Raw genomic sequence first — 17,165 nt, 5'->3', positions numbered from 1 at the left:
AACGAAAAACAATGTCAAAACGAGGGCGGCTTGTTTAGTGACGATGGTCAAAAGAAGCATCGTCTTGTTCCTACTTAACGAATGAAGCTCAAACTAGGTCAAAACTAGGGGCCCAACTAGGCCCTAATCAACCCATAGTCAGTTGACCAGCAGATCCTACGCCGCCCAATCCAGTCATCGAATTTGCCAGCAAATTCGTTTGAAGACCATCATAATATTAAATATCGGTGGTCTTCAAACGAAATCCCTTACCAGTTTGATGACGAATTCATCCGGCCCATTCCAAAAACGCTCAAGATAAAATGAAAGTGTATTTCTGAAATAATGTGCTTTCTTGCAATGCACCTTTCGTATATCAAGCGAACCTTTCACTTCCAGCGCCCGTTTACAGTTATCAATCGAATCAGAAGCATGCACATACCTATCGATAGATCTGAACCTAAGAACACAGAAGACATTTTGTAGAGTACCTGTCTGAGCCTATGCAATGGAGCCCGTGAGCCACCCAACCGCAGCTGCCTCATGAACTTGATGATAGCTCTGAACCTCAGATTGGCCAGAGCTTGGCCGTCAATAACCAGCTTATTTATATCCACAGTTGTAGTGACTTAGGGTTTGGAATTTGCCAAACCTCAGTTTTGATTACCAAGAGAAGTTTTGTACTTCTTGCACTTGCCTTTTCTTCATAAATTTGGCGGAAATCGTCGTAGTGAAACTTCAGTGTTCCGTTAGCTGTCGGTTCTTGAGAGAGTTGGCCAGGCCGGACACCGGGGGCGGCTCCACAACTTTCGAAAAATTAAACCTAAGTCCTATTGCACTGCATGGAGAGCAATTCATTTAAAATCGCTCTTGTCCCCCCCCCCCCCTCGACAACTTTACAAACGTCTCTGCGCGATTTGGTTGAGAATAATGGCTTATGGCAAGTTATTGAATCAGAACGTCGATCACTGCAGGTCATATATCGGCAAGCAATTCTTCATAACTAGACACTGCACAAATGGAAACGATACAGGTTTGACCAGTGATAAACACTCGCACTTCACAGACGCTTGCACCCCCGACCGAACGCGGCACGGCACAGCGCAACTGGCGCCGGGAAGCCGGGAACGCATTATGTGAAGGATTCACAGGTGCGCAACTTTATTGCGAACAATAAAAACCTACCGCAAACGATTAAAAAAAAAGTTTTAGGTCAATCGGAAATACAAATGTATTGACTTATAGAAATAAAATTGTCATTCACCTTCCAAATAACCCAACAATTTATTTGCCGTAAAAGTGTCTGGAAATGGAAAGTTGTTAACATGATTCAGCAAGTAGGGAAACGCAGCAGCTACCTGGCGAATAATCTCAGGCTGGTTTAGTGACGAGTGCATTGCTACGGCTTGTTCCTCACCCTTCACAGATTACTATGACAAAACTACCCCTAGTATTTTGATCATCCTGAGGCTGGCTTTCACCTAATAATTTGATGAGGGTCTTCCTCGTCTCGGATTGAGGCGAAAACAAACGTCAAACAACCTTGATAGTTAATTCAGCACTTCAAAACAAAGGTACACCTAGGGTATCATTACAATACCGGATCATAACGATCTGGATAGTTCTCAGCCTGTAAGCTAACTAAGCGGTAACTGGTCAAGTGGTAGGTACCGGAAGCATTGACAACCTGGTGACTGTTTCGAGACCCTTGTTTTGACACATAGCTCGTCAATATTTTTTACAAAGAATTTGCTAATATTTAATTGCAGTTGAAATCAGACGCATTTAAAACTCATTTTGCCTGCAAAGTGCTGCGTTTTCAACCCATTGAAAAATGCTGCCGAGCATTGATCCCCAGGCTAGTGTAATTGCCTGCGGCTCCCTTTCACCTCGCAGATCATTTATATCGTGACTTTTGTTTTTGTCCACTACCCCTCTTGTTAGACGTTTTCACGACGGGCTGTCCGGCGAATGCATCTAATTTGACCAAATTTGCGCCTAATCTCTTTTACAGTGCAAATATCTTCATTTTATGAATTTATTTCAGTGTTTTAATCGATGACGCTCTCTGATAATATGACAAAGTAGGCATATAAGCAATAAGTGCAACCCTAGATGATAGCTACTAAGAGACACATTTGACCAAATCTGCACCCAGTCTGCACCAGATACGCACCAAATGTGTACCAGGTGGCCGTCGTGAAAACGGCTATTGGCTACTTTTTGCACCTTCCTCGTCTGATATTATCTAATTTCCATACCATCCGCCGCACGTCCTCCGATCCCCCTGCGCCATATCCTCTTCCCCTCTCTTCAGCTGTGTATGCATGCTAGTCTGCCCGGCGGCCCCGCCACCACCGTCGACCGGCTCGTGAGTGAGTCGGGTCGCGTCGCCTCCATTTGGCCGACGCCAGTCCTCATTACCTGACGACTGAGGCGGCCGGCCGGGCCCGCCGCGGCCTATTCTCACCGCCTTCGGTACTGCCAGGGCACACAACGGCTGCCCAGGGACGCACAACGCCGCCGACCTGCGAAAAACGAGATACATTTCCGCCACATTATAGCGACAGCTGGGTGATGTGTGCCGCTAAAAGCAAAGCTCATCATCTTGTTTTTTTGTTTCTTAGAAGAAAAAAATTGTTGGAGCTGACCAAAAAAGTGAAAAGCCGAGAGAAAGTCCAGCCCATCTGCTTCTCGTCTCTGCATTCCTTGCAGCAATATTTCACCCAACATGTCTAGTTTCGGCGGCTTTTTCTCGACTCGCAGCACCTGCGGAGAGCCGGGGCGGAGGGCGCGTGCGTGGCGCCGCCGGAAGCTCTGTCACTGTCGGCCCCGACGAACCGCCCCGGGCATCGTCGGGGCCGACGCAGACGGAGGAGGAGCGACGACAGTGCCGCCGCACCAGTGGTCAGTGGTCACCAGCGGGCGACAGACGGCCAAAGGTCAGTGCTCCTCTCGGTGGATTACTGATAGAGGGTATTTAGTAGTGACACATCTAGAGCGAATGGTGGACTTAAAACTGCCGTTTATGCAGCATAAATCTGCCTTACTTCATTATTTTCTGTGAATAGGGCTTCCGAACCCGTTTCTTGGGGCACTTAACCTGGCCTCAGAGGTCACCGGTTGACCCGAGACCTTTAAATTGGGTATAAGTCACTGCATCTTGTAACGGTGCAAACGGTCATTTTTTTTTTTTCGCGAGGCTCTTGCTCACAATTAGGGGCGAAATCTTGAGGGGGTCGTATGCCGGCACACTCCCTCGGCCGGGACTGGTTTAGAAAACCAATACAGACCAGGTCCGGCGGGGTCTGTACACCTTGGACCTCACACCTTGCCGCTGTGGGGCCCAAGAACCAGTGTGCTACAGGGTGACACAAAAAAAGCGGTCATCACCAAAATTCGAATAACTTCGGAAGTTTTATTCAGATCATCACCAAACTTCGGCCACTTTAGGTCACACCTATGTAGCAGACATCCACCAAGTTTCAAATCTTCACTACGAATACTTTTAGTACAGTGTGTGTTTTACGGAAGCTCCACAATGTGCTCCAGGTGAGCGCCCCGGCGCTGCAGGGCGTAGGCACACCTGCATCCGGCGGGCAAAGTTGCCGATAACCCGATAAGAATAACGTTTCAGGGGTAGCACACCCCCTGAGCACTGTCTCCAGAGGCCACTGCACTCTGTAAAGTGCACAGCCATCGGGTTATCGACAACTTTGCCCGCCGGATGCAAGTGTGCCTACGCCCTGCAGCGCCGTGGCGCTCACCTGGAGCACATTGTGGAGCGTCAGTAAAACACACACTGTACTAAAAGTATTCGTAGTGAAGACTTGAAACTTAGTGGATGTATGCTACATAGGTGTGACCTTAACCCTATTCCTGGCGGGCTCCGCCGGGACAAGAAACTGGCGGGGGGGGGGGGGCCGATTCGGCCCCCCCCTGAGATCTCGAGAACGAAGCAAGATAGCGACAAGCGATAAACGACATCGGATACGCACGGCCAAAATCTACAATTTTTACTAAGGTCATTTTCAGGTCAGGTCAAAGATGACGTCACAGGGGTCGAAAAAGTCAAAATGGCGGAGCTAGATATGGAGAGAGTTTTTCTCGAATAACTTTCGAATTAGTCAAGATAGGAACAAACTAAGGGCATCATCGTGATCCTCTCGTCAATCCGCATCGAATGATATATATGTTGACCTCGAAAGGTCAAGGTCAAAGGTTGACCTCAGGTCACGTGACCTCGAGGTCATCATGTATATCATTCGATGCGTCTTGACGAGCTGAACACAATGAGACCATCCACGCGTCTGTATCTTGTTCCTGTACGGAGTTATTGGCCAAAAACCTTTGGTGACCTTTGATGACGTCACATGACCTCACAGCTGCCCAACAGCAAAACAGACCTCAAGGTAGTGAAGGTTGATCGTATATGAAGTCATGTATGGTATATGGGGCCATTCCGACCCGTTTTAGTGGTAAAAACAGGGAGTTGATTTTTCCCCCATTGACTTATAATGGGGAGGTCGCGAAATTGACCTGACCTTAGGTCACCGATATCAAAATTCCGAGATATACAAATTGCACATACTGGTACCCTAACTAAACCCTGAAGAGAAGAAATTGATCGGTCAAAAACTCTAGCTCTGGCGTGATTGCAAACTTTTCTGAGGTAGCGTCACCAAACCGCCTCTGGTGACCTGACCTGAGGTCAGATCAACTCAAAATTTTCAGACATGTTGCGTAGAAGCCTTTTAGGAAAAGTCAGAAAATTTGAGCTTCCTAGCTCAACGCGTTTGGGAGATATAACCAAAAAACCTCAGGGGGGGCTCCTGAGGCCCCCCCCGCCAGGAATAGGGTTAAGTGGCCGAAGTTTGGTGATGCTCTGAATAAAACTTCCGAAGTTATTCGAAATTTGGTGATGACAGTTTTTTTGTGTCACCCTACTTTTTTAGGTCTGCGTGGGTCCCTTAGAGGCCGCAATGGGGCCCTCAGAGGCCGTCGTTAAGACCTTAGAGGCTTAAGAGGGGGCTCCATGTGTAGGCATGGTGCATCAGGGACTCCCCACCACACTCAAGCAATTAATGCCGGAAAGTAGCTATTTCAATGTATCCTGAGATATTTATGTGAAGTTCGGGTAAAAATGTTGCGATAAACGTGTCAGGATAATCATGAGCACAACAAACAGGCTCGGATAAACCTGAAAAGTGGGTATGCATGTAAATAATGTTTAAATGTTGGCAGTAACGAGCGCCAGCGATATACACACTGTCAGGGCATCTGTGAAAATAGTTCCGCTCAGTTTTCGGGCAAAAGCAGCATATGTTTTTAAAATCATATAGACACACAGAATAGAAGTACACACATGCCAAAAATGCCATTAGGCTGTGAAAGCCATGAAATATGTATATAGTTATAGTTTCGATATTTGGTTAGTGCTAATATTTTTAGAATTTTAAAACCCGCGCCGGGCCGGGGGTGTTTTAACACCCATTTGCGGTTTTCGCAGATATCTAAAAAACGGCGTTGCGGAGCTCCGCCGTTTTTAATACACCTGTTCATGCATCTTTTCCGCATATCTTGTGCTTATTTCAGATCCAAGGCTTTCAAGGTCAGGTCACCAGGTCACGTCAAGTAACCTAACCTCAGAAAAGGTTTGAATCCTCGTCATAGCTACACCGACTGAATGATCGCCCTGAAACTATCAGCGATCAAGTAACAGTATGTACAAAATGTATATCTCATCGGTGACCTAAGGTCAGGTCAATTTTGCGACCTCTCCATTATACTCGTAAGTTAATGGGAGAAAGTTGAAAAGAGACTCTTCTGGACGAACGTCATTTCAAACGCTCTCTAACATCGATTTACAGGTAAACTTGACAAATAGTAAGAAAATTAACCTCACTCTCATTCTATCTAAAAGTAAATTCCGGATTCGAAATAAAACAAACTTTTTGAGAAGCTTTCGGCATTGCGCCATCATCAGCTCTGGAGTTTTATTCGCAAACATTTGAGAAAATATGCATTCGGGCTGATAGTTGGCGCAATGCCGAAAGAGCTGATGATGGCGCAATGCCGAAAGCTTCTCAAAAAGTTTGTTTTATTTCGAATCCGGAATTTACTTTTAGATAGAATGAGAGTGAGGTTACGTTTTTCTCACAGACAATGACAATAGGTACAAAATCTGTGAGAAAAACTTGTTGGTTGTCTGTGAGAAAAACGAAATGTCTGACTCTTCTAATCTGAGAGTGAGGTTAATTTTCTTACTATTTGTTACAATGTCTCTCAAGTTAGCGTTGAAACATATTCAAGACTGTAAACTTGACAAGATCAATCGAAAAATAGCACCCGTGGTGACTTCTCCTTATGTCCCTGAGCTGAGGTCTTGAAAAGTCCAAAGCAGTTTTTGACAATAAATTTTGATAGAGACATACTAGAGCGACGGAAACACCTACGATGTGTTCAGCTCGACGATACGGATCGACTGATATGCAACATGACCCTTTCCAGTCAGGTCATGACCTTGACCTGAGGTTAAATTTTCAAAATGACCTTTCAAGGTCGAAGTATAGTTCATTCAACGCGTCTCGACGAGAGGAACACGATGCTGGCAAAATCAATACCGTTGTTCTCCTGCGCCAAACGTTATTACCGATAAACTTGTTCGTGAAAATTGCTATTTTCAGAGTTTTTGCCTTCTGGAGGCTAAATCGTTGATCTGAGGTCAAATCTGAGACAATGTTCAGAAAGGTCTGTAAAAAGGCTATCGAATGCGCTTTTCCGCGGAACTGTAGCTCTATTGGTTCCCGAGTTAGCCGTTGGCAGTTTCCAAAATTATTGAAATGGACTGGGCAATTTCTCGTTGAGGTTTCACGCTGAGGTGAAAAAAGCTGAAAACTGTCACTTACGCGATGGCTAGCTGTGAACAGCTTTTTGTACAATGTTCACCTTGGAACAGTATCACAATTGTCAATCTCTGCGCCGTTTTTTTTTTTTTGTCACTTCTGTACAAAGGTAGACATTTGAAAATGAGGCTAGAATTCAGTAAAAAGAAACTGGCTTTCTAAATGTCTGCCTCTTCTGAGAAATCCTTTCCTCCACCGTGACAAAGCATTGTCCACATTTATGCAACATGTACGCTGCTTTAATGCCACAATTTACAGTTAAGAGCCGTAAGTGGTTAATTAAGCACAGACTGGCAATCCCAGAACGCAGTAACATCCTTTATTGATCAGTTAAGCTACCTTATGAAGCGAGGTCGGCTGAATTTCGATGTAGTGCTGCTAATTAAGTAATCTCAGTCTGTCTCTAACAGGTAATCCTTTCATAGCATAGCAGCCGTCAGAGACACGCCGCCAGCTCGTCAGTTCTCTTTGATCAGAGATCAGCTGCAGAAATTGTGTTGTTCAGTCTTAGCTGGAATCAAATGTTCCGGCACGTATAGTAGATCGTACAAAGTGATATCATGTGGAACATTCACCGAAAACTCGATATGAAAATTCCGCGATAGATTTTCTTATTAGTTATTCCACTGCATGAATCGACTGATGAGAACTTTCAAGTGAGTTAGGTATATGTAATGTATGCACAGCCTAAAACCTTTTATTGATTGAAAGATTTATTTCAATTACGCAAACAAGTGCGATTATAACAATTTGGGTCTGTTTGGACTATAAATCACGTGTCTCGTGCAATACAAGTAAAGAGCATTAATTTGGCCTATTACTCTACATAGATCGATATTCTTACATCTTCTCTTTTTTTAGTAGCGTCTTCGCCCACGCCTTGCAGCCATATAGCTGATATCACGCACACCTATTGCTCAACGACTTAACTAAGCTTTACAACCCAATAGCTGGAGGGTTCTGAGTTAGCGTCGTGAATTAACCCGGCAGTTGCTGGGGTATTTCGCCACCCACCGTTTGCTGGGGGGGGGCGTTAAACGCCCCCAGCCGATAACTCGAGAACCAATAGGCGCAGCGAAACGCACGAGGCGGCAAACGAAAGAGCGCGACGAGACGCTTCGGATGAGTACTTTAAAGTTGAATTTTGAGGTCACAGGTCGGGTCAAGGTCAGGTCAAACACCTGAAATCGGGCTTTCAGTAGCATGGACTTCAGGACTTCGCAATGGGCGCCTCTCGCCATAAACTCTGTCAATACGGTGCACAATCCATCTTATAAGGCCTACAAGAGTGTTAGCTCCATGCAGGGGTCAGTCAAGCATAGGTCAGGGTCAAGGTCAGGTCAACCGGGTAGGCACATATCCCCGAAAATCAAAACTGATATTTGCAGCCTGTGACACATGTTTTATAGGTAATTTGGGGCGTAGAACACGATGGTGACATTCATTTTATTATATGTGTACGTTTTTGGCTCAAAAAGTTCAATTTAATAAATTCATGTATCATGGTCGTGAAGTAGTCACGAAAAATTGCCAAGATTCAGTTCAAGATTATGGAAAATGCGGAACGATAATCAATAATCGAAGATAGCCATTTGATTGACCATGGAATTGGCAGTCTAATGGCGTTTACGGCATGTCTGTTTGTTTATTCTGTGATTTTATATGATTTTTTGAACATATGCCGTTTTTGGTCGAAAACTCAGAAATCATGACGTCACTAAAACCTAGATATCTCAAAAATTTTCCAAACAATTTTTTTGAAACTTTGTCACAATAAACTTCAATCAATTCCCTACAGGTACCCAAAATTTGGCGCGCCTGCGGCGCGCCGTTTTTATGCTATGGCCCGGCGAAAAAAGTGGGGGCGTTTAACGCCCCCCCCCAGCAACTCGCGGGTTAAGGCCGCCTGCCGATTAAATCATAAATAAGGCAAAATTAAGCTACCGCTCGTTTTGAACTTCTATATTAAATTTTAGTCGCACGCTCCATTCATTCACCATGATCTGTTTTCTTCCGTTCCCCATCCATACTGATAATCCCTGAAGCCACACATCTCCTCACCTTCACATAAATTACTCCGGGCCAACATATGACCGCCGGCCTGCACGGCAAAATTATTCGGTCGCCAGTCTGTCCGGCGGCGTCCCCACCGCAGAACATCCGGGCTGCCGCGGCTCGTCTCCGGGTGGCTCCGGAGGCGGCTCCGGGTGGCTCCGGAGGCGGCTCCGGGCGGCTCCGGGCGGCGGCTGATACCGGCCCGGCGGCGGTGCCCGCCGCTGGCACGGGCCGGCGCGGCACTTGTCGTGTCATTGATCGTCCAGCCGGTTCACTGTGGTCGCCCCAGCACAGCGCCTGTGCCCGCCGGCGCACTTACCTTGCTCGCAGCGGCCGCCGCGGAGGGCTGACTTCAGTTGTTGCGTTGTGGGAGGGGAGGAGTCCACTCCTTGGATCCAGATGTGGGGATGTAGGGATATTGGGGACCGCTAGATATACGAAGGAAAGATGTGGGGTTATTTTATGGATGTTGAAATTGGAGGGAGGCCGGGAGAGGCCATTTTGAGGCCCTATTTCCACACGAATTTCAGAGACGTTTAAAATCATGTATGGATTGGACAAAGCGACAATCAGAGTTTCAAAGTTGACATCTTTCTCTAGATCGATAGTGTGGAAGAAGTAGAACATTCATAAGTTACAGCAGACAGCTTTGTTTATTTGTAATGAAGAATATGTATGTATTTATCATTGAGATTCTTGCTTACCCATAGATGGTAGGTATGGATCATAGAACCCAAAGAATATGAACAATGGTCTTCTTCGTCAGCGAAGTCATTTTTAGCAATGTAAAATCAATCATGGAAAATGGAATTTAACCAGAAAGAGAAATGTCTTTTATATTTATTTTCTAGGATGCTCTGACAGTGTAGACCTTTGATGCTCGTAAATTCTGCCTGAAAGTGTTGGCGATAGCTTCGCGAAATCTGACAAAGGCGCTTAGATACTGACTCTGCCTCCAATGCTCCTGAAGTTAGATGCCTAAAGTATACCCATAAACAAACAAAGCGTCTCATATATTTGGTACCCTCTGACAGCAACCCTGCTATCAACGAAAAAGTCCACTGTTGCCGATGCACTTACAATAGCGCATAAAGGCGCCATTGTGATGATTTTTCTCGGCGTTCCAGGGATTGAGCCAGCTGAGTCGAATAATGTTATCGCCTGTCGAGTGTGCTTCCTGAAATCTGAGAGCCGGGAGCAATTTAGCACGGTTTGAATAGTGTAATTGGGAACACACAGTCATATCAGCACATTTATTGCTTGCTATCGCTTTAATTAAGACAGCCTTTTATACCATTAGATATTTGCTTTTAATTAGCATTGGCAACATAAAGCAAAGCTGCGGAAGCTTGTTCTAGCTATAGGGGAGAGTGAGGCACACTCGTGCAAAAAAAATGGGTAAATCCATATATCTGTTCTTTGGTTGGTGCAAGGGTAAAATTGTTGAATGTAGCATAAAAAGGAGCTATTGCGGATATCTTTCCTCTTTAAAAGTTTTCCTTTAAAATTATCCTGTCTATTAGAAAAAATAGCTTTTAATAAATCTGAACGTTTGCACGAAACTGCCCCAGGTATGGGGCACTTTCGTGCAAGGGTGGGACACTTCCGTGCACCCTGCAAATTTCGAGGAATTACCGGGCATTAGCAAAAAATTACCGAAAGAAATTGGCAGGGGGCCATTTCACTCGATTCCCTTCAACAAGAATGTATTGCCCAACAAATGTAGACAGATTTGACTGGCCAACGAGAATGTGCCAACTGCCGGCCATCGACCTGCCCCGTGACCTCGCCAAGGTCGCGCGAATTACTTGTCACGACGTCGCAATCAGCCGAGACTGAATCAGGCGAGCGTCATAAGTGAAACCCACTACAGGTAAAGTCATAAATCGCAAAACCGGAAAAAATATGCACGAATGTGCCCCTAGGCAGTGCGTGCACCAACCTGCCCCACAACGGTATTTGTAATATATTTCAAAATTTCTTGTTGAAAAATGGCACTTTTGCAACACACAAGTTTGCAGCAGTTCGGTGAATAGAGTGAGCTTCTTCCCCGCCAATTTAAAAAAAAAAACTAAACCGCATTTCGGAGTCAGGATCACGAAAATAGATGCCATGGAGAAAGTTGGGAAAGTGCCCGAATAATTAATACAACTTTGTGTTTTTATCAAGCATGATAGCAGATAAAATGTTGTCTTCTGTACACGAATTGGGTGGCTATATTTTCGTAATTTACCTCGAGCTCGGGCAGTCACTCGTGTTCCCATAAACTGCTGAAAACGAATGTGCCCCATGCACGAAAGTGCCCTACTCTCCCCTATACCTGGTACTTACGATATGTTTATGTATCTAAAGATGCATGAAATAAAATTCGATGCGAAACTGGGTAACTGATTCTTGAAACTGATTCTTGAAAAAATTGCAGATATTTTGGCGATATTTTTGAAAAACCAATAGAAAGATAACACTTTTGCTTATTCCAAGTATTCCATTCATTGCAAAAAAGCTCATCAATAATTATCCGTCCATTCATTGATGAAGTAGAAAGGATCATATCAACGAAGGTAATCAGCATCAGCAGCATGAGCAGGTACGGCATACAGCATATAGGATTAGGATCCGGATCTTTGCATCGGCTTTCTAGCGGTCATTCAAAGTTTGCCTTATTTTCTCTAAAGACTGCTGAAAAAATCAGATACGATTGGAACATTCAATTTAACTTGAGGTATAAGAGTGATATGAGATACATTAAGTGAGACTGAAGAGTCATGTCTTAATAGTTAATACCCAGGTAAATGCTTAATTATAAGTCCCGGTACTCCGACTTGTATTGAAAAGTCTTCGATGGGGCACACATAGGTTTTAAACCTATGTGTGCCCCATCGAAGACTTTTCAATACAAGTCGGAGTACCGGGACTTATAATAACTTTTACCCACTACCCAGTGAAAGTCCGTTAAAACAATTTCAAATGAGATACATTAACTTCTATCGCAATACCTAAATCAGTATCTTACTTATTTCATTCATACTGAAATAGGTTTTTATGCCGTTTTTTATACATTAGACATGGTATAAGACTACTAAAAATGAACCAGCACGAAAGAGTGCACCTCCTAAAGCGCTTATTCAACGAAACTCATTCGGTTATAAATAAGAAATAGGTTCTAAAATATAAATAAGTTATAAAATATATAAATATAATATACAAATAAGTTATAATATATAAATAAGTTAAGAAATAAATACTCATTCGTACTTCCTCTAATATACTTATATACCTTCGATTGATAAATTTGTTCGGCACTTCTCCTTTACTTGGAAACATTATTTTGGACCTGACAACGTTGTATCATGTGTCTCGAAGTTGGTTGCGAGCTATGGGAAAGTGACATAAATTCTGAATACCAGCATGATATGTGACATTTACATTAGGATAGCAATGTTCCTTATCCGAGTCCATTACCCACTGCACAAAGCTGTCATAGCTGGTATTTCAATGGGCTTCCTCGAGACTTTATACACACGTTCGACAAATATGACCTGATCAGCTAGTATCATAAACTAAGGGAACAGTTACCTATCAAGTTACCTTGCTCTTCGCGAAGCTATTCGCGTAGCTCATGAATGGAGGAAGTTATTGAGCGTGCCAGCATGTCAGAACTGCTTACACATTATGGCACAGTGTCGCTGAGCAGAGAACGCTTATGCGAAAATGAAAGATCCAGTGAAATATTGTTGAATTATAAGTGATATCTTTTTAGAGAAATTTATGCAGGACAGACACACGCAATCAATCTACTTACATGCAATCCTTCTCAGCATATGCAAAGGGGTTAACCCGCGCACCGACGGGGGTCTGCGCCAACTTAGAAACGACGGGGGGAGGGGGCGGATGACCGCCCCCCCCCCGAGATTTCGAGAACGAAGCAAGATAGCGACAAGCGATAAGCGGCATGGGATACGCACGGACAAGGTCTACAATTTTTACAAAGGTCATTTTCAGATCAGGTCAAAGATGACGTCACAGGGGTCAAAAAAGTCAAAATGGCGGCGCTATATAGGGAGAGTTTTTCTCGAATAACTTTCGAACTAGTCAAGATAGGAACAAACTAAGGCATAATCGTGATCATCTCGTCAATCCGCATCGAATGATATATATGTTGACCTCGAAAGGTCAAGTTCAAAGGTTGACCTCAGGTCACGTGAACTCGAGGTCATCATGTATATCATTCGCCGATGCGTCTTGACGAGCTGAACACAATGAGACCATCTGCGTGGCTGTATCTTGCTCCTGTACGGAGTTATTGGCAAACAACCTTTGGTGACCTTTTATGACGTCACATTACCTTACAGCTGCCCAACAGCAAAACAGACCTCAAGGTAGTGAAGGTTGATCGTATATGAAGTCATGTATGGTTTATGGGGCCATTCCGACCCGTTTTAGTGGTAAAAACAGGGAGTTGATTTTTCCCCCATTGATTGGGAGGTCGAGAAATTGACCTGACCTTAGGTCATCGATATCCAAATTCCGAGATATACAAATTGTAGCTACTAATGACCTCATAACATCCTGCGACTTTCAAAGGCCTCCGACATCTACTGTATCTCTGGCACGGTGACAAAATTGCAAAAAATTGACTTGAGGCTTGGTCATTCAAAGTGACCTGGTGACCTGACCTTAAAAGTTAGGAGGTTCAAACTTGCACATCATGTGTAAAATTGATGAAAGAATAGTCGTATCAAATTTCTAGCGCCGCAGTATTCCCGCTATCTACGAAAAAACTCGGGATATCCGCCCCCCCCCCCCCCCCCGGCAGTGCGCGGGTTAAACTCTGACCATGAAATCACCTGGGAAATTTTAATCCAGCATATTTCGGAACATCTGCATGCTGAGAATAAGCAAACATGACAATGTTTGATACGATTAGAGCTGACAATATGAATAAGCCTGGGTAAGCACTAATCAGAGGACAGGATCTTGCAGCCACCAGTCCAACTAGCTCCTCGTCACAATAAATATTGATGCCTTGATAAGGCCCATAAAAGTACATTATGGCTGTCTATGGTAATTGGCTTTGGGGAGAAGGCATAAACTATGAATCATGGTCCAAAACAAACATACATACGCAATGAAGGCGAGAAAAAATGCAGAATTGATAAAAAACAAAATCGTCAGTAAAACAACAGCTTGCCTTACTGAATGCCGCCCACCATTCACCGCCCTCTTGCATTTTCCAGCTAACGATGTCATTATTTCTTTTTGATGAAACTTTCATAAGAAAACAACCCTATAAGCAGACATGTGCTTGGATCCGAGAGCTGGATCTATGATCTCAGTGGATCTCTCGACAAAATAGAGGGGTTGGATCTATGATCCGAGTGGATCTCTCGACAAAATTCAGGGGTTGGATCTATGATCCGAATGGATCTCTCGACAAAATTTAGGGGTCGGATCTATGATCTCTGTGGATCCAGCGGGCAAAAATTTGTGGAGGACCTATGATCTGTATGGATCTCACGACAACATGTAGCCAATGAAACCCTTATCCTACATAATTGTACACCTTACAGTGCAATACAATTGAGAATTATCACTTGTGGACATGGTTATTGGTTAAGACCACTTGTAATCATTAGGTATCATCATTAAATTTGAATTTAAATAAACAACGTTTGTACTAGGTACATTTAAAATAAACCAAGAACATGCATATTGCTACTTTTTGTGACCAATTGTAACTTTTTCATGACAGCACTGATGACAATCTTATCAACAAGCTACAGCCACTTTAACCCTATTCCTGGCGGGCTCCGCCGGGACAAGAAACTGGCGGGGGGGGGGGGGCCGATTCGGCCCCCCCTGAGATCTCGAGAACGAAGCAAGATAGCGACAAGCGGTAAACGGCATCGGATACGCACGGCCAAGATCTACAATTTTTACTGGGGTCATTTTCAGGTCAGGTCAAAGATGACGTCACAGGGGTCGAAAAAGTCAAAATGGCGGCACTAGATATGGAGAGAGTTTTTCTCGAATAACTTTCGAATTAGTCAAGATAGGAACAAACTAAGGGCATCATCGTGATCCTCTCGTCAATCCGCATCGAATGATATATATGTTGACCTCGAAAGGTCAAGGTCAAAGGTTGACCTCAGGTCACGTGACCTCGAGGTCATCATGTATATCATTCGATGCGTCTTGACGAGCTGAACACAATGAGACCATCCACGCGTCTGTATCTTGTTCCTGTACGGAGTTATTGGCCAAAAACCTTTGGTGACCTTTGATGACGTCACATGACCTCACAGCTGCCCAACAGCAAAACAGACCTCAAGGTAGTGAAGGTTGATCGTATATGAAGTCATGTATGGTATATGGGGCCATTCTGACCCGTTTTAGTGGTAAAAACAGGGAGTTGATTTTTCCCCCATTGACTTATAATGGGGAGGTCGCGAAATTGACCTGACCTTAGGTCACCGATATCAAAATTCCGAGATATATAAATTGCACATACTGGTACCCTAACTAAACCCTGAAGAGAAGAAATTGATCGGTCAAAAACTCTAGCTCTGGCGTGATTGCAAACTTTTCTGAGGTAGCGTCACCAAACCGCCTCTGGTGACCTGACCTGAGGTCAGATCAACTCAAAATTTTCAGACATGTTGCGTAGAAGCCTTTTAGGAAAAGTCAGAAAATTTGAGCTTCCTAGCTCAACGCGTTTGGGAGATATAACCAAAAAACCTCAGGGGGGGGGGCTCCTGAGGCCCCCCCCGCCAGGAATAGGGTTAATTCAATGAACAAACAGTACAGACAGATGCAGTGGCAGCAGGGCACTGCAGATTTTGATTTTGGTCCCATTCTTTCCATGCAACGCCAGTAGGGCTAATGTTAACCCTCGCATGTGTGCGGCGTTTTCCAGCTTCTAATGTGTAGGGGGGGGGGGTCGGTTGGACCCCCCCCTTGCCGTTTGGCCCCTGATCGAGCTAGAGCTTCGCGGAAAAAACGAGCGTGTTGCCCGTGACGAGAGGAAGCCGATGATACCCAATTTTAAGGTCCTAGGTCATTGGTTGACCTTCCAGGTCAGGTCAATGACCCAAAGTCGGGAAAATCGGGATCTGTTAGAAAGTCGTAAAGTGTGGCTGCTAAGGGGTTTTTCGGGGTGCTGATCACGAATATCGTGTTAGTTTTGATCACAGATGATGTCTTGAAGCATTTAGACCAGGTCGGGTCAGGTCAGGTCAGGTCAACCAGTAGGCGTCGTGACGGGTATTCGTAGTACGTGTCAACCGCCTCTGACAGCTTCGTAACATGTTACGAAGGCACCAAAACTACTTCGTAAATGTTCAAATGGTTGCTAAATTCGAATTCAGCTCCAAAAACTAGCCTAGAAACATGTAAAACTCAAAAAAGTGACCCGAGGTCACCCGAGGTCACCAAAGGTCAATGACCTGACCTGACCTTCAGGTGACCTTGACACACACGGGAGTAACATCAAATCACATGTTTGAACGTTTGAAACCACGAAAAGCTTGCAAACGCGCGGCTAGTGCGAGCCGACATACGCGAAATCGCGATTCCGGCCAAACATGGTCTCGGAAAAGAGGTCACAGGTCAAAGGTCATTAGGGTCAGGGTCATGAAATTTTCAGGGTAGGTGTAAAATTGATCAATGCGAGGGTACTGAAAGTTTCGTCGCGATCGGCCGCTTTTTACGCGAGTTATTCGCGAAAAACCATGGGGGGGGGTCCATCCGACCCCCCCCCCTACACATGCGAGGGTTAAAATGCCAAAATCTATGGGGGCACTGTACCCTGGTGCCACCCCCCCCCCCTGTTCTGCCGCCTATGGACAGATGTTAGGAAATCAAACCTGGAAGCCAAATAGGTCAGTTTTGTTCAAAATAATCCAGCAATCCACTTCTGCCAGGTATGAAATCCCAATCCAGAATGTTCGTATGAGCTATTAGTATGTGCAACACAATTTCGATTTAGTAAGAATAGCAACCAACCTCTAATACTTTCCTAATAAAATTACAAGTTCAAAAATGGCATCAACTTCTTCAGATTACCTACACGTGTGAGAGCCTCCCAAAAAAAAGACAAACGAAATTCATAGCTCACGTTTTGGAAATATGGTTTTATTACGTCATTATCGTTTGACCAATGAAAAATCTTAATTTGACCAAAACCGTAATGATTCCAAAAGATTCCCTGTAATAGGCCCTTTAAAC

At 44.5% G+C, this 17,165-nt stretch overlaps 1 protein-coding gene across 1 annotated transcript in view; it reads left to right on the top strand.

Moving 5' to 3' along the window:
* Positions 1-2,850: 2,850 nt before the first annotated feature.
* Positions 2,851-17,165, top strand: part of LOC122373422 (glycine receptor subunit alphaZ1-like) — a 74,247-nt gene continuing 59,932 nt past the window's right edge. Inside the window, exon 1 of the mRNA XM_043351448.1 lies at positions 2,851-2,921. The gene's annotated coding sequence lies outside the window, so the exon portion shown is untranslated. The remainder of the gene's footprint in view (positions 2,922-17,165) is intronic.

Source organism: Amphibalanus amphitrite, unplaced genomic scaffold (genome assembly GCF_019059575.1).
Source record: "Amphibalanus amphitrite isolate SeventyFive unplaced genomic scaffold, NRLGWU_Aamphi_draft 001493F_arrow, whole genome shotgun sequence".
NCBI lineage: Eukaryota > Metazoa > Arthropoda > Thecostraca > Balanomorpha > Balanidae > Amphibalanus > Amphibalanus amphitrite.
This window is presented reverse-complemented; position numbering and strand designations above follow the sequence as displayed.